The 11,850-nt window shown below is 46.8% G+C and overlaps 1 protein-coding gene across 1 annotated transcript in view; it reads left to right on the top strand.

Annotated features, from left to right (window-relative positions):
* The first annotated feature begins 634 nt into the window (after positions 1-634).
* The window catches only part of SPSB4 (splA/ryanodine receptor domain and SOCS box containing 4), a 90,250-nt gene continuing 79,034 nt past the window's right edge, over positions 635-11,850 (top strand). The window contains exon 1 of the mRNA XM_040613821.1: positions 635-1,142. The gene's annotated coding sequence lies outside the window, so the exon portion shown is untranslated. The remainder of the gene's footprint in view (positions 1,143-11,850) is intronic.

Below are 11,850 nucleotides of genomic sequence, written 5' to 3'. Positions count from 1 at the left end.
CGGGTTGGTATTTACTGATGCTAACAAGGGAAGCGCTCACCTCTTGCTTTGTAACCTGGGCTGGTTTGACAGGACTTGCCTTGCCCGTGGCCTCCTAGGAGGCTGGAAGCTCACCTAGGAGCGTGGGTTTGGGTTTGGCGTCCGAAAGCGTGTCCACGGCCCGCAGCCGCCTGGCGGTGCCGGCACCCCCCGCCCGCCCCCGCCGCCTGCCCCTCGCCCCGGTGCGGCCCTGCCTGGGCTCCGCTGCCCCGAACCCCGGGGCCGGCTGGGGGTGCGACCCTGCCCCGCTCCGCTGCCCCATCGCACGGCGGGAGCAGCCCGGCTGGCAGCGCGCCCGGCCTGGTCCCGCCGCTTCCCCTTCAGCCAGGCAGGCGGGAGGCGGCCGGTCGGGGGGGCCTTCTCCGGGGGAGCCGCCAGCCCCCCCGGCCGCCACACCGGGCCGTGCCGCCGGAGGAAAGTTCTCGGGTGCCCGAGGGCGTGTTCCACGCGTGGGGGAGCAGGTCGGGGTCCCGGGGCGGCCCGGCCCGTGTGCCGCTCCGCGCCCGGGGGGGGGGCCGGGCCGGGGCGGGGGGAAGGGGCGTCGCCATCTGTTGTTAATTCCCGGTCATTGGATTAGTAACCCGCGGTGATGAGATCAGCGGGATCGGCTTTCGCGAGGGGGTACGGCGCTGGCCGCGCTCCCCCGCTGCGCCGGCTCTCGCATGAGGCGGCGGCGGGCGGCCCAGGGGGAGGCAGCGCGCACAAAGCCCGGTAGCCGCCACAGGCCGCCTCAGCGCCGGCACCGGGCGCCGGGCGGGGCTCCCGCGCGGCCCGGCCCAGCGGAGCGGAGCGGGACTGCGCCGCCCCGAGCCCCGGAGCCGCCCGAACCCCCACCCCCCGGGCGCGGCGCCCGCCTCGGTGCCGGGCCGCGGCGCCTCCCGGCTCCCCCCCCGCCTCCCCGGGGCCGCGGCTCGCCCTGGCGCGGCGGCAGTCGCTGGGAGGCGGCGGCGGGGATCGGCCTGCGGCGGGGCAGCGCAGGGGGCACCGGGCGAGCCGCGGCGGCCGGGCTGCCCGGGGTGTGCGCTCGCCGTTCGCCTCGCTCCCCCTGGCTTCCCCTTCTGCTCGCGTAACGGATCGGTAGAGGCGCTTCGAGGGGGCTTATGGTAAGTTTGCGGTGGGTGGGCGCTTCTGTTCGTGGGAATCCTGGTCTGTTGCACGATGTGGAGAGGCGAGTTCGGGTTTGTTGCCGTTTGTTTTAAATAGTGCCGGTTTCCAAGCTGGCGTTGAAAGAAATGCACTTTCTGAACCGTTTTCTGTTCTATAGCGAGATGTGTTACAGTCGAAAATTAGTTTTCTGAGCTACGGAAGAGCGTTATTTCTAGATGTTAAATAGCTAGGGGCTTGCGTTTTTTACGAACCGAGTTTATTTGACTTTGCGCTGGTGAAAGCAAAGCCTCGCACCCGACGATTGCCACAAGCTAGTCAGTATTTCGCAGCGGGTGCTCGGTGCTCTTCCGGGCACTAAAAGCCGAGACCCCCGGCCCACTGTTCAGACGGGATCTGCGATACTAAACTCTCTCCCCAGCGAGGGTGGGAGGCAGGCAGAACCTTTGTCAAGTCCCGCCGGAATTTACATGCGAGCCTTGAGCTGCAACAAAGAAAGGTATTGACCGAATTAAGCCCTCACGTTACTTCCGAAGCCCCGCAGCCGGGCTCGCTGCCGCCGGGCCGCGCTGTGCCGGGCGGGGCGGGAGCGCTGCCCCGGCGTCCCGCGCCCGGCTGAGGGGAGCGGCCGGTGTGGCGGCTCCGTGCCGGGGGCTTGGCGGCCGGGCCGCTACGGGGGGGTAAAGCGTCCTGTGCGGGGAGGTGGCCCGCCGCATTGCCTCCCCGGTGGCGGGGCCGTGCGGGTGGTTTCGCGGAGCTCTGCTGCCCTCCCGGCGCCAGGCCCCCCCCCGCCCCGGCTCCGCCTCGGGAGAGCTCGTCCGCCGGGGGGAGCCGGCCCCGCGGAGCTGCCTCCGGGCTTGTGGCTGAGGCGGCCCGGCCTGTGCAGCGTCTCCCAAAGGATGCTACATTTTTAATGTTGTTTCTGTAACGAAAGGAGCCTGTCAGGGACGCGAATATCAAATTGCCGGTAGATAATCTGGTGCTGCTGACAGCAGTGCCAGATACCGTGCGGCCTCGTAACAACAAGCGGAAGTTTTATGACTGGCCTTGGTATGGACGTCTGGTTTTCTCGGTAGCTATCGCCTCGGTGTCTTGCTGCTGCCTCTGGATGTCCTTGGGTGACCGTCCTGTGCCTCAGTGTCCCTGCCAGGGCCGAAGGGACGCCCAGTGTCACAAGGATGGTGAAACTTCGCCACCCGGTGCCTTGCGGAGGTCCCCATGGCGGTGTTGCTCTGGGAGCACGAACGGGCGCTGCGAGGCTGGGCGCCCTGTGCTCCCACCAGCACCGTCCCACCGCCGTCCTCCCGGCCTTCTGCCTGCCCTTGCAAATGTCACCTCAGCCAGCTTTGAAACACCAGGCTTGCTGTTCAACAGGCTTTGGGAGTAATAAAGCACTACCACCTTTTTGCAAGGAGCTTTTCAGTCCTGTGAGATATCTGGGTTGTTTTCCTAGAAGCATAAAAACCCATAGTGAAGTACTAATTGAATATCTTGCTTCTTTAAAGAACCTGAACTTCCGATTTTTGGTTTGACCAAATTATAGTCATCTTTATGACTCACGTTTGTGCAGCATTGGTATTTCTGACTGATGGGCCATCTCTCCTGCGACTCTGCAAGCAGCAGCTCGTTAACTTGTCAGGCTTCATTGTTGCTGTGTAAACTTTGGTAATGGATTTTCCATGTACCAAGAAAGGTTGAGCAAGCTATTTTTGTCTCGTTTTCCTTCAGTCACTGTTTGCCCCTCTTCTGTGTATAGGTCACTGTCCTCTTTGTGGGGAAGCAGAGTGATTTTCACAGTGGCACTCCGTGCCGTGTTGCAGGACTCTGTGTGATGGTTACTTTGAGCTGGCTTTTTTACATCAAGACAGCTGGAGGCTTTTCCTTTGGGCAGCTGTTTTGCCTATACATTTCAGGCATAGTGACAGCAATCAAGGAGGAAAGCAGAGCATAGTTTTCTGAGATGTTAATTGTTAAAAATACTTGGCTAAAGTGATTAGCAACATCATGTTAGATACTCAGCTGTCCCATCCCTGTAATTCTTCTTGGCTAGGAAGGGGGAGGCAGAAAGAGGGATGCCTTTACCAGATTCAGGTTCTGTAAGCCATGCTGCATTTTAGCTGTCTTCTCTTTTTAGCCTGCTTGGCTGTGCGCTACTGCTGCACTGACATCCTTTACTGTGTTCTTTTTTTGCTGGGGCAACATCACCCCAGTGTAAATTTGAGGCTTTCAGAGTGCTTCCAGGCATAGTAAATCCCAGCCTGAATAATGGTAATGCAGGGCAGCCTTGATACTCGCTTCCATCTCCTCCCTCAGTTAGTGAGGACAAATGCACTCCTCTTCTTAATAGAATATGGTTGTAAAGGAAACCTAGATGTATTTTCTTTTTAGCAGGTTTCCCAGGATAGAGGTTTGATGTAAATGTTGCTGGGCTACATAAATCCTGGCTGAAGGCCAAGGCAAGACTGGTGGAAGTGAGGAGTGGTGCCTGGTATCATGGGGGTGCCTACCTTGCTGACACTATCTAGGAAGTGAACCTGGGCTGGTGGCTTGAGCAGCGAAGGGCTCCATGCTGTCAGAACTCTGTTCAGATGGGTGCCACTAACTGAGCATTGTCTGGCTGAGCTACCTTAGTCCAGTAGGCAACTTGAGGCTAGTGAAGATATAGGCCATGTATGTTGTCCTGGGGACTTGGAAGCATTTGGTAAACCAGCATAGATCCATTTACTGTGATGAAGGCAATGCTTAAGGCTGCCCATTGAACAGTTAACCAATTTTTTGAAGTCAAAACTCAATGTAAGGTGGCTATGCGTAGCTATATATTTGCTAATAATTCTGGAAGTTAGTGTTGTCGGTCTTAACTGTTTGAAAATAAACATGTGCTGTGGATTGAAACTTGCAAGACCAGATAGCTGCCTCACCCACACGTATTTTTCATGGGATCGTGTACATGCTAGTGAATCTGCGTCACTCCCTGCAGCACACACATCCTTCAGGGGCGGCTTTAAGCTGTCTTTGTAACATGCAATTTAGGCAGCTGAAGACTCTGTTAGCTGATGTACGGTTGTGCTGCAGGATAAGATGTTAATGCATCACGCACTTCTTGGGAGAGTAGTTTATGTCTTCAGACTTCTTTAACTATATTCAGCTTATCCTCAGGTCATTTGTGGGGGTGGGTTGTTTGGGGCATTTTGCTTATTTGCTTTTTGCTTTGAAAAGGTACGTGTGGATCACTAACTTGGCCGGTAGACCATGTCCTGCAAATAAAATATAGCTTGCCACTCCGAAAGAGCTGAATCCAGAGTTTACTGATAATGAACAATCAACTGTTGTTCTTTGAGAAAGCTGTTTTATTACGCTATCCAAGCTACTGTTGCTTGAAGACAGCTGTGTACTTGACCTGTGCTCTGGCCAGTATTTGTAATGGTGTATGCTATCTGAATGTAGATGTAAGGTGATGTCTGGTATGATGTCAGGAAATGCCTTTGTTTTGCCTCAGCTGCTTGTACTGCTTCACAGCCCACAGTCCTTCAGATTGTATGGTGATAGAATTGGCTTTGGGGTTTTTCGTTTTGGTGGGTTTTTTTGTATTTGGAAAGCTGACAGTATAATCTGTAGCATTCACGACCCATCAGGGAAAGATCCTTGCCCGGAAGAGTTTTATTTCTAAAGCAAATCTTAAAGAGAACAGTGTGCCTCAGTAGCCTTGGTGGCAGCGTAGAAAAATGCATCAAAGAGGAGAGCAAGAAAATGTGGCTTATGTTTTTGGGAGCAGCGCTGTATAAGAGAGCTGTGCTCACAGGGTGCCATGACTTCGAGCTAGGAACTGCAGTTGCAATTTAACTGGCAATATTTGATTGAAACCTGATGGCTCTATTTTGGCTGCCTCTGCTCTGTTAAAGACTGGGCCTGCCCATCAGGGGTGCTGGGCAGAGCTCGCAACTTCCCTTCCTTTGGCTCTTTTTCCACCAAAAATGGAGTAGTGACAGGTACTAGCCTATTTAAATTTATGTGTGTGTATATTTATATTTTTCTGTGTGTGTGTTTTTTTTTTTTTTTAATGGATGTTGCCTTTGCCTCAGAGGCCAGAGCAGTGCAGTTCTTAATTTGTGTAGCAGTTGAAATACAGAAATTTGACATAATTTGCTGCACTTTGGCCATAGGGAAGGAGCACATGAGGGAGAGTTTTTATCTGTTTTTTCCCTTGGTAAGAGCAAGGCACCTGGGCTAAACTTGGGTGCTCAGCTGTCACCTGAGTCTGTTCGTACCGAAGTCATTTGAACTTAGAGCAATGCTGAGCAGTATTTTGTATAATTTTTTGCTTCTCTCTGCTTATTTTTTGTATCTTTGGGTTGAACATCAGGGAGTAATCCTGCTCATGCCTGGTGTCAGATGACAAGTTTTATTGTGTTGTACTGCAGAGTGTGGGTGACTTAGCAACTTTATCTTTGAGGATTTGTCGGAGGGTGAAGTGACAAGTAAGCTTTGGTGTGCAGCATGAAGCGCAGCAATGTATGAAATCCATCTTTGAGCTGATTGCAGACTAATTCTTTCAGGGCCGTACAGCAGACTCCTTAGTTGAGTTTGCTTTCTTGATTTAAATATGTGCATTTTCAAAAGCTTGTTCTAATACTGCCTTTCTTATTTTACCGTATCACCAAAGTCTAGTGTGCACTTGTCTTCTGTTAGACGGGGTTGTCCCTTTCTATTCTAACAGTTTCTAAAGAACATGTAGCAAAGGGATTTTTGAGAGAGAGAGACGTTGCCTGTGTTTATGCTGTCTTGTCAGAGGAATGAGGATTTCCTTCCTGCAGAACCAGGTCCATGCTCTGGGACCTAACCAGGGTCTGAACTGCAGTAGCTCTGTCTCCGAAACCTCCCAGTGGTGGGGGCAGCTGCCGAGCTTCTGCAGAAGCGGGTGGGCTGGGCAGCCTGGAACTCCTCGATCTTGCAGCTGCAGTAAGGATTGCTGACTTGCACTTTGCTGTTGTATTTCTTCAGTAGTTTTTCATCTTGGTACCTGAATATAGCAAAGCTCCGTGTGAGGGGGAGAAAGTGAGGCTGGTACCGAGAGATCATTCAAGCTCCTTTTACACCTAGCAGCAGCAGCTACATCACGTGACTTTCAGTTGTTCAGTGGTTAGACCACGATGTTCACTTGTCTGAGCAAGGTTGTTTCCACTTTTTTTTTTTTTAAATTCAGTAGCTTTTGTTAAAAATGGTGTTTCTTGAGCATTTAAAAATCAACGTAGTTAAATTGCTCTTGCAAGGGGGCATTAATCATGCAAGAGTACTTGCATAGCTTTAGGCTTGGAAAAAGGTGGAATTCTTCAGAACTGCTGCAAGGTTTATGTACTCAATTGTCATTTAATTTTAACTGGTTCTCATACACCTCTCATCAGTGAATGCAAACCCAAATTGCCTCCAGTGGAAGGATACATTTTTTTGTCTTCATTAGACATTGGAGGCTGTAATTCTAAAAGAAAACCTTGTTGCACAAAGTATTTATGTCAGTGATACATTTCATACTGAGAATGTGTTGTCTACAGAGATCCCAAAGTCATAATTGTAGGCATAGTCATGATCTATGTATTTGGTTTTCTTGTTTTTCTTTAAGAATATTCTGAAAAGTAGTTTTACGAGGGAAGGACAAAAATGGTTTGGAAGAAAGTTGACTGTTGTTGCCTTTGAACACTGAACCAATTCTCCAAAATCTTGAGCTTATTTCCTAGTTCAAGAAACAATTTTATGTTGAAGCCACACAAAATTAAACAATAAATGCACATGAGGACTGTATTAGTTCACAAGTGAAAATGTGCTGTGACAGTCAAACCTAACTATAGCCAAGGAAATAGTTGGACTAAGTGTAAGGTAAAGGAATTTTGAATTCGGACCTTTAACTCTCTTGTAAGTTACTAGCTAAATTATAAAAGGTTTCTTGTTTTGAGAATTGCTTTAAGGGTAGCTTGGACATACAGAATAGTCTGGGGGCCAGTACTGATACTGTTGAAACTTTTGTTTTCCAAGTTAAACATCTTGGACTCCATTTCCAGAATAAGCTCTGCGATGTTCCTCACCAGAGGCTGTCATGTTCTTTTGGCAGTAGAATCATTGTAGTGTTTTGAAGTGAAAGGCTGCTTTAAAATAAAGTTCAAGTATTGATTTGTTGATACTAGTATTCCTTGCTCGGTGATGTCATTACATACATTTTGTAGTGTATCCTGTGTTTAACTTCATCAACATGAATTGTTGTCTCAAGTTGAAAATGATCCCAAAATTTACTGTAGCTAATCTGGGGATTTAAGAGTTAAGATTGAAACCTGGTCTTTATGGCATTGTTTGTGTTGTATTATTTACTTTTTTAGCTGAGACAGTTGAGGTTAAAAAAAGCCTATTAAAATTGACTTTTAACTACTCCATTTGTTTGGTTATCTTAAAAGTTTATGCTTATTTAACTGGTAAAAAGATGTACTTGTAGACATTTTTTTCAGATTTCTGTAACATATTCGCATGGAGAATTGAGTATCTATTCCCTGTGGTTTATCACTAGTCTGCTTGGACTTGAGGATGTTGGTGTGATACTAGAACATGCTGAACTCTTTCCAGGCCTTGGGAATATTTTGGGACTTCAGCTAGTTCGCTTGGGCAGGGCCATTATTTTATCCTTTGCATAGGAAAGACGCAGCAGCAGCACACCCTTCGGGCATGCATTAAACCTGAGACGGTTTATTAATAAATTTAATTCTGACCCTTGATAGTTTCATCTTGTGCTTTAGCAGCATCCCTGTCTGTGGGGTACAGCAGCTAGGTGGTTATTTTGGGGGGGTGACCCTGCAAGGAGGTTTAGGTACATTATGTCATCTTGCTTTCATAAATTGATGCAGCATAAGCAACACAAAATACTGTTTTCCCTGTTGTTGAAAACTGTTGTCAGGCATGTCAGAGATGACAGAAGTTGTTTGAACTAAAGATGATGATACATCAAAGTGTATAAGAGATGGCAAACATTGCCATCCTGATGTTATTTTGACTGTGTTGCTGCATATTAGTATTACACCTGGTTTGTGCCAGCAATTGACTGTGTCCCTGCATTTCGGTATTGTCAGTCTCTGATGCTGTTAACATCTGGTTAATGCTTACTGTAATATTCTCACTTCTAACTCAGTGTACTGATTGTTCACTAAATATTTATATAGTCCTTTGGTTTTGATGTTGCAAGATAAAAAGGGTGTGTTTTCTATCATCCTTTGTATTCAAAGGCAAGTAATGCATTGAGGCTGCTGATTATTTAAAACGATTAAAACATAACATAAAGAAATTCCTTTGTACTTTGGTCAGTGCTGACGTAACCGTTTCCAGTAGTCTAGAGAATCTTACCCCTAGTTCACTCATGGCTTGTTTAGACTGAGATGCAGTGATCACCTACCAAAGATGTGGGAATGTGCTCAGGAAGGATTTGTTACAACATGTATCGTATCTTATCCTTTGAGGTTTAAATATAACAAGATATATTAAACAAGCATGAGCATGAGACCTGGAATATGTACTGGTGGTTCTTAAGTTTCTTAATGTTCATATTAATGATATTTGAAGCAAAATGCGTGGGTGGAGGGAAGGAGGAGAGGCTCACCTGTGCGATAATTCTCCTGGTAGCCATGTACTGAAGGTAGCCATGTACTGAAGTGTGGGTGTAGCAGGAGGAGGGGAGGAACATTCAACAGCACAAATTCTTGGAGGCACACCTGGAGAAAAGGTGATTAGTTTGTCAAAGGGAGTAAGCTTCAGTATTCATCAGGATTTAAAAGAGAAATGAGGAGTGAAAATAGACTTCATAGGCAGAGTACAGGAATGAAACTGTCAGAGTTGCTGCAGGATAGTTCTGTGATGCTCAAACTCCTGTGAGGAGTCAGCACTGATGTGCTAACTTACCTTGCCTCGGCTCAGTAAGCTGCCGTGGGCTGGATGGGAGAAAGTCCATGAGGCTGCTGCCTTGAATTCCTGTCTAGGGATACAGTGGTCTTTCAGTTTACAATTATTTTTTTTTCTTCCCTCAGTGAGCCACCTACAGCATTGATAATTGGCTTGCATTTCCTACTCTTAGACCCTGTAACAAGAATCAACAGCTTATTTTTACTCAAATACACCTCTTTCTAGCAATGTTGAATGATAGTGCAAGAGAAGAAAAAAATCAATACGTGCCAGGCGGCCATCACAGTTGAACTGCTGGAAGAAGATACCAAAGGGAAATTCAAGCTGAAATGTATCAGCACACCAGGGACTCAAGGGTGACTGGTGAGCTTAGCTCTTACTGCTGTATTCCATCCACATCCTGCTAATAGAGGACGTTGGAGCAGGATGTCTTAATGAATACAGAAGCCAACCCTCTCCTTTTACTCCCTTTATTTTTAGATTTTGTTTTCCCTGTGGTGAAAAAGTTTGGAACTTGGGGGAGCTATTTCCAAGGCTGGGCAGAAATCTCACTTAGTAGTGAGAATGCTGCCTGCTACACAATTATTTGGGAGATAAGAGGGGTCTTATTCTCTTTCCCTGTAGCTAGAGGTTGCTGTGATTGATTGATTGTTGGTGTAACCTTATTCCAGTGTGTGGAGGCCTGACATCCTGTTTGCTTCTGCAAATGGATGAAGATGCTGAATTAATACAGAAGTGTTTTTCTTTTCATTTTGGCTGTTGGAAAGACTGGGAAAACCACTGCTGAAATCGGGCGTCTAAATTTGGATGCCTGAATTAGCAATCAGGAAGCATAGTAGTGAGTGTAGTAAGCTGCTCAGTTCCTCTGGAGGACTGCTGGCAGTATAGACAACTTGAGCACTTAACTCATGCAGGCATCTCTGCACCCATTGTGAAAAATGTGTGTGGGATGCTTCCTCTGGATATCCTTACAGCAAGACATAGCTGACATTTTAATACAGCTTTCATCACAGAGTTCCCACTGAAGTGGTCTTCACAAGGGACTTTTTGCTTGTACATTTTTTTAAATCTGAATATTTGCATATAGTGGGTTTTGCTTTCACAGCTGTTCTGTATTTGGTTTCCTAAGTGGTAAGAAATGTGGTATGCTGAAATCAAAGCTGAGCCTGATAGTCTGCTGTATAAATATAATTGTAAGGGAAAATTCAAGCGGTTACTGTGTTACAGCAAAGTTGTGTGGGTTGATGGTCTTGGTAGTATTCAGTTCTTGTATTTAGGTCTCTTCTGGTGCAAGAAGAATTTTTTATTACATGTAACAATTAGCTTTTGAAATAAAGGGGATTGTCTTTCATTTTAATCATGCCTCTAATAGCAGGGAAGAAAAGTCATTGTTTTGTAAGAGTCCCAGCTCTCTCCTCAATGTTTTCTAGAATGACGTTTTAATTGAATTTTATATTATGGGGCTTTTTCATGGGTTCTTACCTGTACCTCTACTGTATATTAATTGGTTTTATTTTTAAAGAGTGTAAGCTTCTGTCCTGCTCATCTTACCAAGCACAAATTCAGTAAACAATTTTTTTGTGAAGAGAATTATTACTTCCATTGGTCATTTTTAATGTGTAATTCTAATAATCAGCTACACTTCTCTTGTTAACATGAAGCATTATATACTTACCTCATATCCAGTATGTGAATAGCTTGTAAATAAATAACAAAAGTAGATTTAAATTTCATGCCTGTACTTAGCAAAACTAATGGATGGTAATCAGCGTAATGGCTGGTGATAGATTGTACTGTGCCAGCAGGGGAACTTGCGCCCAGAAAAAGAAACAGATCCGGAGTGACTGGAGACTGGTTGGTGAACATATTCTTCTCCAGGTGCTTTCTTAATTCCTTCAATTAACTTGATTAAGCAGCTTAGTTTAAATAAGCAGAATTGGTGAATTGGAAGTTCTCCCATGAAGTATTTTCCCATTGCCTTAGGAATTAATTCCTTTAATATCTTGCTTGTGTAAAGCAGGCAGCCTTGGTTGCTCCTCTGTCTTGCACAGACATGAGATGGTGTCTGCTTAGTATGGGAGGCACATGCAGGAGTGTTTGTTTTTCTTTTTCCCCTTTCTGCAGTTGGATCTAGGCAGAAGTCATAAATCACGGTGATTTCTGCACAGTGCAATTGAATGGAGACTGACTGCCTTATTTTTTAATAGTATTGAAAGTTCCCTGCTACTTAGATCACTATGAATCCTTTGTCAACAGAGAAGAGTGTACCCTCTTCCCTTTGCCAGTTCCTCTGCTTTTGAGCTGTGTTTTGTAGTGCAAGGTTAGCTCAGAATGCCCTCCTCTGATAGCTGAGCTGGTGTATCTATGGTAGAGCACGGCTAAAGCAGCGACTGAGAAGTTTATACATGGGAGTTTTTGTTCAAGAGCGCTGCCTGCTGTGTTCCAGTTACAGCACTTTAAGGTGTATTTTTTCTCATTGCTCTTGGGTGTTTGTGTTGGTTGCAGCTGTTGCATGGTTCAACAAATATTTTTCCTCCTACACACCCACCAGTTAAGTGGCTGCTCTTGTATTCTTCTGACTGCCATTTTAAGGCACAGGTTCCCAAGCAAGGGAATTGCTCTTGGGGACCACTTTGGAATATAATTAAATTTCCTAAATTGTACTACCACCAGTGTCCCCACGAGGTATGCTGGTACATCTCCTTTCCTACCCAAATGCTTTATCTTCACGGTGTGTGTCATTAGATAAGGAAAAGGGATAGGGACGTTAGGGAAGTTGGA

The sequence above is a fragment of the Falco naumanni genome, chromosome 13 (genome assembly GCF_017639655.2).
Source record: "Falco naumanni isolate bFalNau1 chromosome 13, bFalNau1.pat, whole genome shotgun sequence".
Lineage (NCBI taxonomy): Eukaryota > Metazoa > Chordata > Aves > Falconiformes > Falconidae > Falco > Falco naumanni.
Note: the sequence above shows the minus strand (reverse complement) of the source record. Positions and strands in the feature narration are given on the sequence as shown.